General features: G+C 44.4%; 1 protein-coding gene across 4 annotated transcripts in view; it reads right to left on the reverse strand.

The window, feature by feature from the left end:
• The window catches only part of THRB (thyroid hormone receptor beta), a 169,084-nt gene extending 149,892 nt beyond the window's left edge, over nt 1-19,192 (reverse strand). The window contains exon 1 of one of the 4 annotated variants that reach the window (XM_058021050.1): nt 19,138-19,192. The gene's annotated coding sequence lies outside the window, so the exon portion shown is untranslated. Of the gene's footprint in view, nt 1-5,767; nt 5,794-6,443; nt 6,509-6,658; nt 6,695-19,137 lie in introns of those variants that run through there. The other 3 variants (XM_058021059.1, XM_058021066.1, XM_058021082.1) reach the window with 3 other exon arrangements.
• Between the last annotated feature and the right edge of the window lie 1,223 nt (nt 19,193-20,415).

A 20,415-nucleotide genomic window follows, 5' to 3' on the forward strand; every position in this document is an offset into this window, starting at 1 on the left:
GAAGGTCAAGGATGCTATCTCCATGCATAAGACTCTTCAAAAAAATGAAATGTCTCTAGCATCCCTCTCTCATTTCTGGCAAAGGAGAAAAGTGTGAAGGGTCTGAGGCATGGGACTAGGGGCAGGGGAAACAGGAGAAGCAAGAGAAATAAAGAGAGCTAAACAGTTTGCAACAATTAAATAAAAAGTTGGGTAGTCAGGTTAGATACCTTCATGGTGCAGAGGTGATTTTCAACTAAAATTTACAACCTGTGAAAAATTACTGTCACACACGTGTAATGCACAGGCAAGGACCACACGCCCACAATATTCTACATAACCAACTGCATTCCCTGTGATCTGATCCCAAGTTTCCTGATTTTAAAATAAATTTAAGAGGAGGTTTCAAGGATGGCAATTATTACTTAGGGCTAAACACCCTGAAAATAGAAGTAATACCATCCATGGACTCTAAAGCTTAGTTTACCTGCATGTATTCAAAGAGGCCTGAATTAAAGCTGCATATCAAACCCTAATTATGGTATTTCTTCTCCTTTCTTTAACCTTAATAATCAGCAACTTCTACAGTTAAATAATTGATCCAAGTCCTCTAGCCCAAGCTGTTTTATTCTGGTCACATAGAAAATTTCAATAAAATAAATCACTTCAGTAAGTCACATCAGTGAATCGGGCACAACACAAAATACATGCAGTTCAGCACTGCACAGGAAGCACTCTCTGTTCCAGACACAATTTTCTCTGTATTTTTAGAAATAAAATTATACTTTAATATTTAATGAAGTAATTATTTTGTTTTAATAATTAAATTTGTCACAAATACTCTGCAGGGGAATATTCTTTCAGTGCATATGTGCGTGCTCATGTATATTCTGGAATTACATGGATACAACCCTCTACAGACTCTTTCCCTGTTTATCTAACTGGATAATGCATTTCACCTTATCTTCTTTTAATGAGAAAAAATGCAGTATAGAAAGCAAGACACCTAACTTATAAAATAAGGCTCAAGATAAACCCTTCAATTTCCTGAAGGGAGGAACACAGTTATTTTAAGAATTATACATAAATGTTACAACTCATAATTATACTTTGAAGCACCTTGCACACAAACATGACACATCTTTTTTAAGATGTATGAAATATTAAAAATAAAACAGAGCCAGGGACAAGTTAATAAATCATGGGAATAAAACTATTTTAATGTAAAGCTAGAAAACAGAACAAAGTCATATGAAGGCAATCCCACCTGTCAAAAGTTGCAAGAAGGTAGGCAAATGAACCAGGAATGATTTTGTGCTAAAGGTCAGAGGAAAAAAGCAATGCTAAAGAAGAAATAGCTTAAAATTATTAGTGGTCATTCTTTCTACTGGTAGGAAACCAAGCAGCAGCAGCACTCCACACCTGCCAAAGTGGAGCTGGGCTGGAGCACATGGCAAGGAGCTGGCACAGTGGAATCAAGAGAAACAATGCAAAGTCAAGAGTGGGAGGTGTGGAGATAACAGGATACTAAAGGGGGCCAAGGTGCAAAACCAAGTCAGGGGAAGAAAGATGTGAAGGTCTGCAAATGAAAATGTAAGAAAGGAAAAGGACCGCAGTTCAAGAACCTTGTACAGATGTAGATAATCACAGCAAACATGACACACAACTCAAGGAAGCCAACTTGCAATGGTGATGAGAAAAGCTCTTCTTACCCACAGAAGCATATTTTTTCTTGTGAATGTTTTGAAAATGGTTCATCCATATGCATGTCACTAAGATATCAGTTAGTGAGCAATTGTTCAAGGATCCAACTACTTACGTAGTTGACAGATACTTCTAATTTTCTTCAAAGAGCTCCTTTATTTTCCTACACCACAGCTGTTGCAAAGCACATCTTACTGTCAACAACTGCAACATTGGTGCTGTACCTGTGGCATGCAGCTCATGCCAACCAACTCTTGTGAGGTATCCAAGACAGTTAAACATCAAAAATGAAAAAAAAAAATTAGCAGGTGAGCAGAATGAACTTCTGCCCGAGATAAAACAGTAATCATTGTGTATGCAAACATACAAGTGATTTGGTTCTACATGTACCAACTTCACCCAGAAGAAGAAAGACTTAACACTTGGTTTGACTCTAAATACACTTGATGAGACATTGATCTTCTTGCTCTGTTTTTTACCTTACTGTTAGGCAGCTTGATAATCAGTCCTTTCATTTCTTCCAATGGAAAAACAGAACCCTAACTTGTTGGGTTAGGTTCACCAGAGGACACAGAACAGTCTAGAATGATCACACCGCTCTCATGCCTATAATCTAATTATAACATAAGAGTATTTTAGTGCATCAGTAAAAATTATTACAGCTTCTCTATATTTAAGACACGTGAGGATATGAAGTATTTTTTAAACTGTGGTTTAATCCTTTGTTCTTTCATTAGTTCACTAGTTTCACAGGATATTTAATTTCTAATAAGCCAAAATGGGTTAGAGTAAAATGAGAATTTTTAGAACCAAAGGCATTCAAAATTGAATATTCAGGTTAACTTTGGTATGTCAAAAAAACCCCATTTTATTTGCTTTCAATTTACTCCTCTCTAGTTGCAGGCTTACATGCACTTTGGCAGTGTGACCATACACTGAAAAGGTTAACAACAGACACAACTTTTCCAACCAGTCTTTTTACTTGCATTGTCCCCCTACCATGACCATATTTAAATTAAGTAGTTGTGATGAATAGTGGAAACAATCTCATTCACGTGTTGTGAATTAAATGAGAGAAACAACTTATGCAAGACTCAATTACTTTATTCAAAATGTCCTCTTGGACCACATACAACTGATGGAATAACACAGAATTAAAGGAATACAATTGTTTAATCTTTACACAGAAATTTATCGTCTGCCCTTGACTTTAATGACGAAGGTTCTCATAACACATGCAAACATTGTTTGTTTAGTTATCCCTGTACAACACATAAAATCCTAGCTCATCCCTAAGAAGGGAGATTATTTCTCCACTGCACCATTAATGACAAGTTTAAAAAACGCCAGCAGCAGTACTGCCACATTAGTGGCCACGTGAATTATTCTGCTAACTCTTTTGATGGGATAAATTAAGCCAAGGAGTTCCCTGGACTAAGACTTCCTTACCCACCCAGAGGCATTCCTTCAGTTAAGCAGATAGAAGGAAAGGACCTTGGTGACTTGGGCAGAATTTTGCTGTCATACACCCGAAGAGTTACCAAACAGCTTTTATTTATTTACTTAAATGGGGCCATGGAGGAGAGAATCTAGTATTACACACATAGCCATTTCTGATATTTGGAAAGAAGGGAATGAAGATGAACTGTGGAACTATTAGGAAAATCCTTCCTGATTGATCCTCCGACCATTTCTGACAGTGAACTCACACATTTAGATCCTGGCCATAATCTCTGCAAACCCAAGGCATGGATGTGCTGCCTCAGTCCCTGCAGGTAGGTGAAGAATGCCTGAGCACTATCTCCACCTTTCCTCCAGAGGCCAGATTCTCATGGGTTTTGGAAATCCCACAGGAAAAAGGACAAGATGGAGAAAAGATGCAGCTCTGCACTGCTACCCTGCACCTTGCAGTACAGCTCTGCTTTCTGCCACAACAGCCATCTCTCATTTAAGAGCAAATTAGTTTGGCTGGGAAGATTAGCACTTTCCAAGTCTTAGGAGGAAATCCAAGGCATGAGGGCTCACAGTAATTGTGTTTCACCTGCCTTCCCTCATCTCAGCCTATTTACCTGAGCTTCTTTCACATGCATGTCTCTTTTGCCTTCTTCTACTCTAAGTAACAAGCAAACCCCAAATCAGTGAACCAGAATATGATGGTGGAGAGATAATGAGCTCCAGAATTTCCTTTTCCAAGGAGCCAAAATTCCTGGTCTCACCCTTCCGGTGGCAAATGAGATTCTTGCTGGAGGACGTCCTGCCTCAAATCAGGTGGGTTTTTTTGAGGTTTCATCCCTTGACTCCCTTCCAAATGGAATCAAATTTCAAGACAGGCTACACTAGACAACAAACTCTGACAAACTTCCATAATTTAAGTTTAGCAGTCCTTCTCCTCCCTACTTTCTCTTGGCTGGGGTTTTACATATAGCCAAGAGGAAAAATCCTGCTCATCATCAACAACAGTGAAGCCAGGAGAGAATATATGCGTACCACAGGTATGTGTTATTCTGCAAGCTTCTTCACAGTATCTGTTATCACTAACAACTTTCCCCTCTTCACATTTGTAAGGAAAAAACCCCAAAACACAAAAGACAGCAAACAACCATATATACTGGACAAGGGAAGTACAACATGGACATCAGAGAAAGCATGTCTTATGACATAAGATGTCCAGCTCCTGCAAGGTCTTGGAAAAGTACCTGTAGAAACCTGTCTTCAGTGTAAGTAGCCTTCAGAAAAAGCACTTTCAATTTTTCCAAAATTGCCCACATCAGACTCACATAGTAGGAAATGATCAGATAATAAAATTAATGCTGCAGCATGTAAGAGAGCAAATAAAAACACCACCACTTTCTACTAAGCAAAAGAACATTCTCACAAAGAAAGAGCACAAAAAAAATTGACTTTACATAATGACTTGGATATGCAAAGAATTTCAAAAGGACTGAACAGTTTGGAGTAGCCATGATTTGCTAAACACCAGCTCATACAAGATTCTATTCAAAATCAGTAAAAATCAATGGCAGATTTTCCATCAACTCTAACAAACTTTGGTTTGAGCCCTTTCAGTTCTGGAAATCAGAGTCCACAGAGTTAAAAGCAGATGAAAACCACAGCTAAATCCTGCCTTTTCCACCATGGAGCCATAAGACATTTGAATTTCCATCCAGCAGCAGCGCCCCCGGTTTCACAACTGGTACGTCAGGACTAGATTATTCCATCATTAGCAAGTAACAATGGAACACACCAGCTCATCCAAAGGTCACCAATTCAAATAAACTGGAAGAAGGCTGAGACTAATTTAAGGGTCCTGGGACTAATATGAAGGGTGATTTCATGCCAGTTGGCAGAAAAGAAAAAAAGCCTTGTCAGGAAGGAAGTAGGCAAACACAGTTTCACAAAACTTTTGTTGTTATTGCATCTTAAACAGCTGTTCTATGAGAAAGTGAAGGGCTAAACTTTCCAGTGATTTCCTCCAGGTTCTTCACTTTAAAATGGCCATACATTCAGATAGCTGTGATATTTAGAGTTCAAATAAGGGACAGAACTCAAGCCTCTCTGTGAGGCAACGCAACTAACCAATGCAACTGCATTGATTATGGTAAATTCTGCTGAAAATTACCTATTACAGAAATTTCTTGTAAAAGAGCAAACCCTTTGCTCTGTTGCTTTGGTTTTTCTTCTCAAATGTTTATTCAGAAGGGAAAACAGGAACCAAAAAATCTAGAAAATTGTCTCAACACACAAGTAGTGCTGAACTATAAAAGGAAAACAAACCATTTTTTATAAAAATATCCAGTCTATCAATTATGCAAGCATACATTTACGACAGACTAAGTTTTGTAAATAAACGCTAAATATGTTACTATAACTAGCAGATGGCTCAGTTCGAATGCACGAATTTTGTGTTAAAATACTAAAGGGAACACGGCTTATACTGTAGAAAAAAATGTCCCGTTTGCCTTCCTGGTCAGACCCGGTATTTTTACAGCATTTTTAACCTGTGTTTCGCCTTCCTCCATCCGCATCACAGGAGGGTAAACAAGGTTTCAGGGGACCACGGGGCAATGGGGCTCCTACCACTCACCAGAACAGGTGCGATCCCTCCTTCCTACCGGCACCTCGCCGACAATTTTGCCTTTTCCTTTTTACTCGTACGCTGCCTGATCAGTCCACCCACTACAAGCCTTCCTCGTCTATATCCAGTTAACAATTAACACATCTGGCATTTTAACTTCGCGGATTTCTGTCGTTGTCGTCGCCGCCGCTTTAGAAAGTCAAATAGAAAACTTCAATGGATAAACTCTTAACGGGGAAATACCACCTATGCTGCAAACATAAATAAATCAGGAAGCGCCGGCAGCCGCTCCCCCCGCGCTGATGAATACCGGCGGTGCCGCGGCTCCGTCCCTCGCTGCCTGCCTGCCCTCCCGGCCGGGCCGCGCCGCCGCTCGCCCCCCGCCACCCCCGGATGCTGCTGCTGCTGCTGCTGCTGCTGCGGGCGGGCGGGCGGCGCCCCGACGGCCCGGCGGAGCTCCGTCCCCGGCAGCGTTTGCGCGCCGCTGCCGCCGCTCTCCCCGCCGGTGACGGCTAAATATAGTGAGCGGCCGGGAGCGCGGCTCGGCTCCTCCGCGCTCGCCCCGCAGCTCCCCGGGGCGCTCCGGGACGCCAACCTGCGGAGCCGGCAGCCCCCGCTCGCCCACGCCCGCGGTCGGGCGCGCTGCCCGCCGAGCGCAGCCCGCGGACTGACCCGCGGCACTTACCGGGGAGCGCTGCCCCGCGCCGCTCGCCGCCCGCCCTCCCGGGCGCGGTGCGGTGCCTCTCGCCGCGTCCCTCCCGCCAGCCGCCGTCTGGCTGCGGACGTGACCTGGATTCCCCCCGCCTGCGCCGCCGCCTCCCGCGGGGCCGCGCACACGCCGCGCCGCGCTGCGCCCCCCCGGCCCGGCCCGGCCCCGCCCGCCCCGCCGCCAGCGCTCACCTCCGGCCGCGGCCGCCCGACCCGACCCGCCTCGCCGCGCCTCCCGCCGCCCCGAGCGACGCGCGGCGGAGCGGAGCCCAGCGCTGGTTACGCAACGCGCCCCGCGGCCCCTCCGCGCCGCGGAGAGGGTCGCCGGTAGGCGGGCGCGGGGCGGAGGGAAACCGCGGCGGAGCCGGAGCCGAAACCGCCCCCGGCGGCCACTTGTAGCGCCGCTGGAGCCGGGATCCCCCCGCGGGCGGTGCCCGGCAGGGCGGGCCCCGGGGCGCCGCCGGTGACCGCTTCGCCCCGGGGGCTCGGGCGGAGAGGTGCGGGCGGCGAGCGGCTGCGGGCCCCGGGGAGCCGCTGCGCGGGCACCGCGACGCTTCTCTGCTTCGAGTATTAAAATCCCGTGACCGCGGGTCGTCCTGTCAGAGCGACACGGGCACGGGAAAGGAGGAGGATTCCCCGCGCTCTGAGGCCGAAGGCAGCGGCCCCCGCTAACAACTGTGCCGCGCCTCAGCCTCTGGAGCGGGCAGCCGGGGCAGTCGCGGCGCTGCGCAAACACGAAGTTAAAGGGCTTGTTGATGGCACGTCCCGCATCCGGCTGGGTTGTCCCGCTGTTGACTCGCATGCTTTTCCCATGGGCTTTGGCCAGGCACACCCTGCTGCGAGGCTGTATCCCAAGGGTGCGGGCAGCCTCGGTGGCTGCCGGCGGCTGGCTGTCCCCTCTCTGCACGGATGCCCAGTGATGCCCCACATCTCTGAGCTGGGGGGGCCAAGGGTCAGGGTGTGGGGGCAGCTGACAGCTGGTCCATGCAGGAGTCAGGAGTGGCTGTAACCAGCACACCGGCTCTGACAGGAAAATGAAGACTGATTGGCCTCTGGGCTACAAAACCGGGGTAAATTGGGTCTCAGAAACATGATCACCCCACCTCAGGCCAGCACAAATGCTGCTCCTTGCTCTTAGCAAGGCAAGCAGGTCTGGGAGGCTGTAGGTTTCCTGGCCTTCAGAGACGCTCAGAAGAACGTTCTCAGAAAAAGATGACAGTACATCCCCACCACCCATCTCTAATTCATGAGGCAGGGAAAGCAAGGAAGAAGTACCCAGAGTCTCATTAGCAGCTATCAGCTGGAGCGAGTAAAATGGCGTCTGAAGTAACAGGCGTGAAAGCAATAGCTACTTGAAAGAATAAGATCAGTTTGTTTTTCCTTAAGGAATTACAGGAATATTAAAGCCTTCTTGCAGTTATAAATCATTTAATGCAAATCATTTAATCCAAACAGAATTTTTACAGGCTCACGAGGCTCACTCATTTTGCCAAGAGTGAGTCATGTACAAATAAAATGAAACCAACAAAGAAAAGAGCTCTCATACCATGTGTATGTGGGTGATCCTTTGAAAAACTTGTAATTATTTTTTAACTCTACCACAGCCAGGAAGACAGGTTTGTAAAGCAAGAGCAAACCTTGATAGCTGTAGCCCATCCACATGTACTTCTTCCTTCACCCAGAAAGTAACACAACAGGTCCCTTGTCAGGCTAACAACAGCAGTGTATCAGCAGTCCCCCAAATGCTGTGATTTCAAACCCAGTTGTGTGACATACTGAGGCAGCAAAAGACTTTTCAAAAAAATGAAAATAATGTTAAGTGATTAATACTTAGTAAAAGATTGCAGTAGGCAGTTAATCCCCTCCCTAACTTACGGGTTAGTTAAGGACTTGAGTTAGACTTCATTCTTCACTCCCCATGTCATAAATATGTGCTGCTAAACACAGAGCGCAGCATGAGCCAGTGGGGTGGTGATGCACTGCTCTGAAATGACTAAAATGCAGGGACACAAAGCCATGTGATGGTGAGAATGGGAGCCTTAAATTGTGTCATCATCCCCGTCGAATGCAACTGAGACAGAACGCCATTCACTGAAGGCAGGAGCAAATATTTGTGCATACTGTAGAGGTACGGCTTCCTCCTGTATTCTGATTCCAATTCCCTGCATCTTTTGGAAAAGATATGTCAAAGTTGAAATGTTCCTCTAGGCACCTACTGTGCATGAGGACAGATGCTCCTGGGTCCTCACATGACCACAGTTTCTCTTCTATCTGCTTAGGCAGAAGATGATACTTGCATATGAACTGTAAGTCCCCAGATTTGGGAAATCCAGGACCCTAAGCCCTCAGCAACTTTCACTATCAATGCTCCCCCAAGCGCCTGAAACACCACTCCTGTCTGGCAGAAGGAAAGGTCCTGTTGTTCTCTTTGAGTTTCAGGGATGTGCTGGACTACCATGCATTCACATAAATGCTTTTCTTATGCCTGGCATAAGGGTTCAGTACAAGTGCAGGACATGTCAAAGAGCCTCTGAAACCCTGCAGTGTCTGTGCTGCCTGACCTGGAGCGGGCACTAAAGAGGGAGGGAGGAGCAGAGGGAGGCAGGGCATAGTTTGTACCAGGACAGCAATGGCAGCGTTTCCCTCCTCTCCGCGAAGCAAAGCTCAGGTCATGTACAGGCACAATTTCCCACTGCACCAGTTATGCACAGTCCATGACTGTGTGCACAAATGCAGGAGCCAGAAACTTCCCCTCAGTCAAAAAGTGACCTAACATTGACCTCATCAAATGCCTGATAGCTGGTCCAGGCATGCCTAGGATGTGTCCAGCTCTGAGGTGAGCTGGAAGGGAATCGGTACGCCCTTCAGGGCACAAGGCTCTTGTCAATGAAACCGTATTCTTTCTCTTGCATTTTAACACAACAACTTAGTTTGGTACCTTGGTGGATTTCAGCTTTTTATCCTTTATTGCTCTCAATTTACTTTTCCCCCTAAGTAATTTTTGTCAGGCTTTCACACCTTAGGGCTGGGCAGAGGGGAGAGTTTCAGTTTCTTTGGGCTTTCTAAGGGTAATGGACATTGTGCATCTGACAGGAGCTGCCAGATTTCCTTGTTACTGGTTGGTTTGTTTTGCTTTACTGATCTTTGATTTTAGAGTGGTTATTTGGCTCATCAGTTCTGATGCAAATGACTTTGTGTTTTTTTCAGAAGTAGTACACACCTCACCTGTTCCATTTTTAATTTGTTTGTACACAAGCAGGCAGAGAGCATGGGCAGTGAAACATGAGCTAAGCTGAATCACTTGACCACCTAGCACACATTATCTGGTGGGCAGGGGACCCTCTAATGAAGGAGGGTCTTACAAGCCATACAGGTTTTATTTGCAATTTCCCAGGCCTCTTGCTTCCTGAGTGCTACAGTGCATGAGGAGACACGGTGATTAAAAATGAAAACAATCACAGTAAAGCATTTCCAAAATTACTCCAGTCTGCTGATTAAATGAAAACTTCACCTTTTGGCAGACAAAGAGAATCCAAAACATTTTGTTTTAAAAGTGTTAAAAGGAATGTGAAAATCAGGAAGCATACATGCCCCTTTTCATTTTTAGACTACCAGGAGTGAGTCAGCACAGCAGGAAAGCATCCTGTGTGAGTCCCTCTCTAAATGATGGATAAGCAGTGCTTAAACACACAACAAAACTGATGGGCAGTACGTGACTGCAATGACTTTAGATTAATTTCATTTATTATTTATGCTAACTGAGGCCAATCTTCTCTAAATTCACTACAAAACATTTTGGTGTTAACTGAAGGTATTTGGCCAACATCCTTTAGTCTTTGTCTGGGGCAAATATCCATTTCCTGGAAAAAAAATAGAAAATAAACCAGTAGTACTATATACTCTTTCTTTTCCTCTTTATTTTCCATTTTCCAATGGAGTGTGATATGTGTCTGTTTCAAGATTTCTGGGGAATATAAAAATAACCTAATGTAATAATACTTTGTTTTTGTACATAGATCCAATCCATCCTACCACCAGAACTCAAGGGGAACCAGAGCGGATGTGTGAGAACAGAAGAGAAATGAATGAAAATTGAGACAAATAGGAAAGAAAAATAAATAACAAGAAGGAAAGCAAAAGGGAGAGAAACAAATCTGGAGGCACACTCTAACCTCCAATGCACAGTTCATATCCATTTTTGATCTGTCATGAAAAAACACAGCAGGGAATTTTTTTCAAGTTATGCAGGGTTGCACATGACACAGGAAATTAGTGCTCAGTCCAGAAAACCGAATGAACACAGGCAAAAAAATTTGAACTGAAAGAAAACAGTAAGATTAAATTATTTTCAATAAATTATTTTTAAGATCTATGTTTCTAAATTGCAGCAAGAAAGTATTGGGAAAAATAGGTCTCAGCTCTCCTAGACAGAAGCCAGCTTCCAGACTAAACAGGAATTTATGTATGTTCTCCTTTTTATTGCAAAAGCTATTTTACTAAAAAAGGCTATTTGGACTGTTATCAAAGGATGATGTGGAGGTTCAAGAAAGTTCAAAACGGATCAGACAATTTATGGTTGACAAGTCCATCAATGGCCAATAAACATGATGATGCAATCCAGTGAAATTTCTGGTTTAGGAAATTCCCATATCCTCTGACTGCCAGAAATTAGGAAATCCTACACTTTTTCTATTTCTTCCAGTCTTTTTGCAAGCATCCTCTACTCATCAGCCAAGGGCAACTGGGCTAGATGAGATGCTGGAGTAAATAAAACCAGTAGTTCATTCTTATTCTCTAAAAAGATAATCAAGACCATTCTTGTCCTAGTGCCATCTGTGATGATTTTTTTAATGAGTCATGGCTCCAAATTTCATGATAGTGGACCTAGTTTGGATTTTCCAAAAATACGTATCAGAAGCAACTTCACATTAATAAATTAATATTAATGCAAAAAGTAGATGACAAAGGACGGGTTTCAGTAGCTCAGATCTGTAGCTTTTCCATCATGCCAAATGGGATGGTCAAGGAGCACACTAGTAAGGACAGCCCACCAGGCAAGAAGAAATAGCATTTAACTGGCCTGCAGAAAAGCCTGTGGTTTGAAGTGGTTGTGGCAGCACCAAAGGCTTTCCACACAGTTCCCTTTCAGCAGTGGACAAGGGACATCTCTTTTGAGAAGAATCAAATGAAGAGTGAACACAGCTGGGAGAGAAGGTGGAGTGGGAAGATGTGTGGAGGTCCCATTGAAACCAGATCCCTCGTCCCAAACCACAGCGGTTTCAGTTAAAAGATTAGGGCTTGGAAGGGCTCCTTCAGTTGGAATAATTATAACTGGGTTACTCTGAGGCAAAGCTAAAACACACTGAGGAGAGTCTTGATTTTGGAGGCCTGACAGAAGCAAGAGCTTTGCAAGTTCTCTCATTCCTAATCCAAGACCATATGGAGCTCAACTACCAGGTGGGTGGGTGCATTAATTGAGGGATCGTGCAGCTCGTCCTATTCTAAACCAACTTGTTCTTCATAAGCAATCATTACTATGGAAAAGAGAGCAAGAAACACAGACATGCCGGGAAACAACCTCCACCTCAGAGTAAAAATAACAAAATCTAGGAATTGAGATTCAACCTTTCTACTAAGTTCAGAACAGAGAGCAGAAGCCTGCTGTCTCTACTCTGGGGAAGATTAGGTCATCTACTCATTTCAGTAAGTAAAAACATGTACAATAATGCTCTATAATCTATCCATTCATCCTCCATCCTTGCTGCAGCAGTATTTCGATAAGCTTTATTTTAGCAGGCCCAACACATGAAACAAATGGGATCACTTTACCATCTTCATCCTGAATCCATTCATAGTTGAATTTCTGGAAGATTTTGGAAATATGCACAGTGTTTTCATGGAAGTATTTTGGTTCCTAAATTCTCTTGAGAGAACTGGGACAGAAATATTACTCCGGTGCTAGCAGAAATGCTATAATGGATAGTGCTATAATTCTATTAGTTTAGAATGGATTGCCATTTTTTTGCCCCAAGTGTAGCACGTAGTGTAGTATATGTACCTGCTCAGTGTAATATGCAGTGCTGGTAGATTTTCAACAGTCATATTTCAGTAAATGCCAAATTAAACTCAATTTGCCTGACATACAAGAGGAAAGAGTCCTCTGAGTGTGCTTATGGTCTTCAAGTTGTGATATTTATGCTAATAGTGTCTGCAGAAGAAGCAGTTCCTTCCCCTAGAAAACCCGATCTGTCAGGAACCCCAGAAGGTACTTGGGAGGCCAGCTTGAAAAATATCTCTTTAGGAAGGAAGAAAGAAGGAAGAGTCCCACTTTAGTCAAAACTCTGGCTTCTCAAGTGACCTTCAAGCACTGCAGCAGAATGGCAGTGTTACCTGGTGTGCATAAAGCTTTGCAGAGGGAAGTGCCTCAGTAAAAGCTCTTGCTTGACTTCTAAAGAGTAAATATAGCAACTCATGGCATAGCTATGCATAGCATAGCATAGCATAGCAGTGCTACACTTTTATTTAGATACCCAGTCAGCTGAAACCCAATAACATGAAGATTAAAACCTTACTTATGACCCAAATACAATAAGAAGGAGTATGGAAACACCTACACACCTACAGGTCCTTCCTGATGTGCTCAGACCCACGGCTATGAACTCCTGGAACAAATTAGAAACTGGCACTACTGTAATAGCTGGGTATCTCATTTCTTTAGGATACATCTGAATGAGCAAAACATGAACAAACAAGCAATGGATGAGACAGATAAATAGCTAATTCCAACATGCAGGAACCTCCTGCTTGTTAACTTATCCACCCTAGTCAGTCCTCTGACTGTAGAAAAAACAATCCACCAAATCTATGCTTGTGTACCAGGGAAACAAACAAATTAGAAATGCACAGAGACAGGCTGAACCACTTGCATGTTGCTTTTAAATTATCTTTATGAAAACGAGAACTTGGGGAGGAGCTGGGATGATTAGAAACTGATGATGGCATACACTACCAGCTTTTCCTTCCTCCAAACATATCACTTCATGTCTTTAAATTCACTAGGTCTTCAGACACACCAAGGGCAGTTACTTATTCTTTCTAAAAACTTTTAGAAATCTTCTACTTAAACTTCAAGCACTGTGAAAAGGAAATAAACATTTCAGGAAATCTTACCTCTTTAAACCACTCTTTAATAGTCTAATGATTTTTTAAAAATAACAATTTGAATTTTGCCAAAAGTATCACTACAAACCAGAATTAAAGTGCTTCCCCACCCTGATTATAGAATTACTGAAATAACATAGTAATAACCTGAAGGGAGGAAATTATCTCTAAAACAATGTGCCTTTACTGTTCACTGTAGCCGCATTTTTCATCATTCAACATTGAAAATGTTCACTAATAAAACAGAATTCATTGGTTTTATAACAATCCTGGTGCAAAATCTTCTTTTTGAACCTCTAATTGATCCTCCAAATGAGCTTTATTAATCATTGATAGAAAACTGGCAAAATCCTACCCTGTACTTTGGCAACCTTTCAAAATGTCCAATTAGGTCAAATCAAGAAAGTCCCAGAAACCAATTACAGCAGCACTTCTAAGCCAAAAAATCTCATTGTACTCTGAACAACTGCAACATTATAGAAAAACATAAACCAAAACAAAATCCAAAACCCCTCAGTGTCGCTCTGGTTATGCACCTGAATTACCACCTCCACAGAAATGGGCCAAACAGGCACTCCTTGAACTACATCAATTAATGATATTTGCTCACAAATCTTATTTATCAGTGCCATAAATGTCACCAAGCAGCTCACCACAAGGAACAGTGCCAGCCAGCTCCTTAATCTGTCAAGCGAGCACTTGCTCCCCCTGAGCATTTTTATGTGCATCTCATCTCCAGTGATCTGATTGCACGTGCGTACATCGTCTCCGCCCTTTTTATGAGTTTCGTGTGTTCTGTATCTCACCTGCATGTTTGCACATTAACATCTATGTTGACAGTGTGATAAAAATAATCTTGGCGGCAAGAACAATAGGGACTTTTATCTAACTTCTCAAGAATGTGATCTTTGCTTCGGCAGAGCTTCTGCACGTACAGCCCTGTGGTGCTGGTGGGCTGTTTGAGGTGTGTTTTGCTGCCAATCCTAATCCCACCACCCACAGTTAAGAATTAATTAGGACTTGAAGATGCCAGAGGGAGGCAAAACAAACAAAAATAGCATTTTAATTAACTGCAAACAATAATTAAGATTTTGCATTATGTTTAGCATCTGTATATTTCTGGACTTACTGCATGACTCTGAACCTAACGAGATCATCCATCTAAATCCCAGAGGACTGGACAGATCTCAGATACTAAGAACATCCATAATATCTCAAAACACTAAATAACTCATTCATCCTTACTGTGAAGACCATTAATTAAAAATTTTTAAAAAAATCATTATAAATTAACTTAAATCCATATAACCTGGCCAGAGTAAAGGACAACAAAATGTGCACACATATAGTAAATAGAGTTTGAGTTTCCAGTTCCAGATATATACCTGTTCTGCCATTTCATAACACTTTACCACACTTAGTTATTTAGTTGGTTATTTATTTATTTATTTACTTACTTACTTACTTATTTACAGTCCCCTTCTACTTTTTTATTAACCTCTCATTATTCCAACAAAATTAGGAAGGTGGTGCTATATGACAGGTTTTTGCCAAAGTCATAGAAGTTATTGACAACATTTTCCACTCCAATGCTCTTTAATTGCAATGTTAAGACTCAGAACCCTCTAAAAGTCCTCCAATGTATTTTAGCTACTCAGTTTTCTCTGTCATTCAATCTTCCACTGGCTAGTTTACAAACAGGATCTCTGCAGTTTATCTCAACACCAAGTATTACATTCCCTCCACTCATGCCTGATGTAGTTACCTGTTATTCAGAAATCAAACCTCTTAACAAAAATCTCATTACCTTCACCAGGAGGACAGGTAAAGTTCATGCAGTTTTACTTTACCATGTTTTTGATCAAGATTAACTACCAGGACCAAGTCATACAGAAGAGAGTCAAGGGCTTCTCTTGGACATGTCTCCAGAAACCTAAAGGAAAACACTTCTCTGAAATAACCATGTGGCTTTTGTGTTCTGTTGTTTTCCAAAAACAGCTAGATCAAACCTCCTAACATGTATTAACTATGGCTAAAATCTTAATTCACCAAGGAAGAGGGCAGAACTCATCGTAGCATTTATATAATGCAGCCCCAATAGCTCATTTGAATTATAGCCGCTATATGTCAGACAAGTGCAACATTTTAGCTAATATGTTGAAAGCTTTGTGCTGATCCTTTTCTTCCTGCCATTATTGGTTTATTAATCCATTAATATAAAAAAATGTTTGGAAGATCCTTCATATCTCTATCTGCCTTTCAGCCTAAGTTCTATAGGTTCCTTGGGTTTCATAGGTTCCATGTGTTCTCCCTTTCATTTTGCTAAACTTGTAGGGACCAAACTGATTGGGAATGATATTATTGTTTTCCCCTCCATAGAACATGTTCTGAAATGCAAATGGAATAATTGTAATGGAAATGTTAAGAATGTCATAAAACCAGTAAAAACAAACTGGTCCATATTCAGAAAGCCAAGGTCAGACCAAAGTGTAAAGTTTGTGTGAAAATGTATCCTAATGTAAGATATCTTTTGCTAGCATGACTGCCATAATTTATGTCTGACTGCAAATGGGGCTGAATTGCTTTGTTGACCTGGAAAGGTTAGGAATTTTACTCTGTTTTTTCTCTAATTTTGTTTATGTAATGCCTTCTCTTTAGCTGTCTATATTCTCATAACTGCACCACATTGTTACATTTGTCCTTCTTCAAAAGCTTTCCTTCCTTTTTATTCATGGTTTGCTTTGTTTTTTCTTCCGTTACAGTGTCAAACACTCCATTAAAAATGCCACATTTCCTTTGGGTAGATGAAGAAATTATTTGCCTCCTTTTTTTCCATGAAATGCTGGTCTGTCATGGCCTAGAAAGCCCAGCTTGGTACAGGATAGCTATCAGGCTGTTCCTGGTCTGCAGGACATCCTGTAACACAACATACCTCATAGCTGTGTACGTGCTGCTGTACAAGAGTGGCTGAACGTCAGCCCTTATCACAGTTGCCCCTTCTAGTTGGTAATACTTTCCAGGAAATCACCTCACAATCTTTTGTCTTTTTTTCAGGTGTATATAAAATCTGTATTTTCTGTAAGTCCCTTTGGTTTTCAATGTCCCATAAGGGACTTTTGGGTCTCCCTCCTCAATTTTCTTGGCCTTGCTTCTGACATCCCCTGCCATGGCAGATACATCATCCTATATCAGCTGTTTTCCTGCTTAGTCCTTCTTCTGGAAGTGCAGACCATAGTACATTTAAGAATGTCTCAGGTTTCTCTGAAGTATCTTCATGTGCCAATAAGATAAAATGGTAAAGTCTCAGGATCTGGGGTTTTAGCCTTATCTGCCATCCACATAGCAAAAGGAGCTCACAATTCCCTAGGACAGCAGTGTGGCATCCTTCCTTCCTATATAAAAGTCTCCAGAAACACTTGTAGCATTTCAGCTATCTACTTATGCTCTGGTTCCCACTCTCTGTTCCTAATCCTATTCCACAATTTTTCTGCAAGCTACCTCTCTTTCTGTGTCTTACTTGAGCTGATCTCCAGATTGTGACAATTTGTGTGATGAAAATTAATGCAATTTATCTCCTGCATTTCAGCTTCCTTCTGAGTAATACTACCCCCATGTCCTTTTTGTTTGTTTCTCTTAAGCTAGTCAACTTACTCCAATATTACTTTTTAAAATGTTTATGTTACCTGGAGAACTTCAATTTCTTTTAATAGGATGTTTCCATCATTATCAAAGACATTTTTTTCCTGGCCCTTTTTTTCTCAAAACATTTTCCCTGCTGCTTTTACCATGAAAACAAAGTATTTTTGCATTAGCAGGTTCCCTTTCTTTCTTTCTGCTAGGCCTCATTTTTAAAGAGATTTCCTTTTTAAATCTGAGACAATATGTCTTTCTTCATTTCCCTAATAAATCCTGATACCATTTCCCAAGCTTTTTTTCCTAACAATGCCTTCTCATTTATTCTGTTCAAGTTTTATCTCAACTGATCAGTATAAATTTATATTAAATCTATCTATTTTCAGTTTATGATTATTGATTCAATGAGAAAGGCCAAGACCTTAAGCTTTTGTAGCCAAGCATGCTGTTGTGCTTTAAATTCTCAAGCAAGTCTTACTTTAAAGTCTCAAGCAAGCATTTTGGCAACTTTGCCTGTATGGATTGACTCTGTGAACTTTTTTTAACGATACACAGTATCTCTCTGTTTTCCTTTGCCACTGGTTTAGTGCCTCAGCATCCTGAAGTATTTTGTTTCAGGTATGCTTTCTGGGGGAGAAGAAAAATCTTTAACGTGGGAAAGAACTGTGATTTGATTATCGGATATGTGCTGCAAGTACTTGCTTTTTGTTGAGGCTCCTTCCGCTTTTCACCGCCTCCTGAGTGCCCCAGGGCACAAGTGCTCCCTGCTGCGGGACCCAGCAGAGCCAGCTCCTCGGCGGCAGCGCTCACCTCGCCCCGTGTTTGCCACTGTTTTGGTGACACAAAGCCCTGCCCCTAATGGACGGAGATTGGTGCTATGACAGACATGCAAGACAGACAGCCAGGACATGCACTCTGTTCTTCTCCTCAGCTCTGCCACCTGTTGCTGCAGGGCTTACGTTACTCCATATTCCTTTTTCCACATAATATTCTGTGTTAGTTTGTTTACATCACTCCCGCAGAAGCATCATACAGAGAAACCTATGCAACTCTGTTTTTCTGCATGTGGGACATTGACTTCACTCGAGTAGGAGGCCGGTAGCACTCATTAAAAAAGTGATCCTTTGCAGTCACAAGCACGATTAGCAAACAGCCTTACTACATTCGCAGAGAGGTTCTTACAGCTTGTTTCAATTTGTCAGCTGGTCACAGAGTGCAGTCTGGAATGATAACACACGGCCGCTGCCATCTGTGACCCGAGCTCCCCAGGGTTTCCCAGCCATCTCCCATGCTGCCATCCCAGCTGAGCTCAGCGCTCCCACACGCGCCGCGCCGGGAAAGCGCCCGAATTCCCTACGGAGCAGTTCCCAGGGGTGGAATGAACTCTGCAGAAGCAGCAAACACGACGTAGCCCTTCCTGGAGCCTATTTTCTTCCCGTGTAGCCAGTAAATAGGTCTGACAAAACGCGGGGCCGGGGGACACTCAGCCGCTGAGTGAAGCTCTAGCCCGATCCCCTCCGGCTCGGGGAGCCCGGGGCCGGCAGGGGAGCCCCGGCAGGTCTGGGAAGGGAGGGAGCGGCGCTCCCCGGGCGGCGGCACACCGCGGCCTCCCCGCCGGGGCGGCAGGCCGGGCCGGGCTGCGGGGGCGGCCGGCGGCGCGGCTCCATCCCCGCCGTGCGCGGCCGCCCCGGCCCAGCGCCGGCAGCGGAGCGGGCCCGGACCCCCGCCCGGCCCGGCCCGGCCCGCCCGCGGAACCCCGCTCGGGCTTCCCGCCCCACACGCCGGCCCGGGGTAGTTCCCCGGCCCCGTCCCCTCGGCCGGCGGGGAGAGCGTGCGGGGCGGCCCCGGGGAGCGGGGAGGGACGCGGCGAGTCTCACCTGCCACAGGCGAGCGCCGAGCGGGAGGCGCCGGGGCGGCTGCGGCGCTTCCTGCGGCGGGAGGCGGGCGCTGTCCCCGGGTGACCCCGCGGGGGGGGCCGGGCGGCCGGGCGGACGGGCGGACGGGCGGCTCTCCCTGCGGAGGGAGGCGGCCGGCAGAGGAGCGGAGCGGAGCGGAGCGGGGCGGGCAGCGCCGGGGCCGAGCGGCGCGGCGGGCGGGGAGCGCTGCGGGGCTGCGCGCCGGGATGGCGCGGGGCGCCGGGTACAGCGCAGGGTCCCGGAGCTCCTCACGCCTCTCCTGAGCGCTTCTGCCGGGGACGGGACCTGCAGTGTCCCTGTGGCTCGGCGGAGGGAGGCCCCAGCGCCCCTTGCCGCGGCAGCTTTCCGCTGGAATGCGCCTTTTCTGCACGGCCAGAACTGCCGGCCAACGAACTGAGTTAATTCCGGCGGGCTGGAGCGGTGCGGGCGCTGCCCTGGTTAGCAGCGGAGCGCCGCGGCAGCGCTCGGGGCTGTCCCCGCTCGGCGCCGAGCCGCGCTCCGCAGAGCCGCCCAGCAGGGCAGCAGCGGGTTGCGTAAGAGCGGCCCCTGCGCCCGGGCCCCTTGGAGGTGGCTTTGCAAACACGCCGTGGACTTCTTTACAGATTGCAAAGAAGTTTATTTGCTGTGGTATTTTATTTTATTTTATTTTATTTTATTTTATTTTATTTTATTTTATTTTATTTTATTTTATTTTATTTTATTTTATTTTATTTTATTTTATTGTTTTTTTCCTTCCCACCACTGTTCACCAGTGGCCAGGTGCGGAGGCTGACCTAACGGAGCCGCTAAAATAGACATCCGTTTCGCTGACACGTTTTCAATGTCTTGCTTCTTTCTGCTTTTCACGTCTCTACGGACAATTTTTACATGTGATAAAGTACAAAAGGAAATAAAAAGACACAAGGACGTAGTTTAGGCGTCATGGTGCTGCCTGCATTATAAATGTAGAAATAAGAAGCACCTACATGACTCCTACTAGGGGATACAATAATTTGACTAGACAGCCTCATAATATCACAGCTGAGACGGGAGAGTGGTTCAAAGGCAGTAAAAGGATTAAAGCTCCATCCCAGTTAGCGTTTAAGCTTCTAGAACACAGTTACTCTATAATGTGATTCTGCTCTGAAAATGGGATAGCACGTGCTGATTGTGTATCAGTGCTTTCTGCGTCACGTTTCTGCTCAGCTTATATGTAGAAGATGTAGCCAGTGAATTACAATCCTACAAAGCCAGTTGGGA

Source organism: Melospiza georgiana, chromosome 1 (genome assembly GCF_028018845.1).
Source record: "Melospiza georgiana isolate bMelGeo1 chromosome 1, bMelGeo1.pri, whole genome shotgun sequence".
NCBI classification, from domain to species: domain Eukaryota; kingdom Metazoa; phylum Chordata; class Aves; order Passeriformes; family Passerellidae; genus Melospiza; species Melospiza georgiana.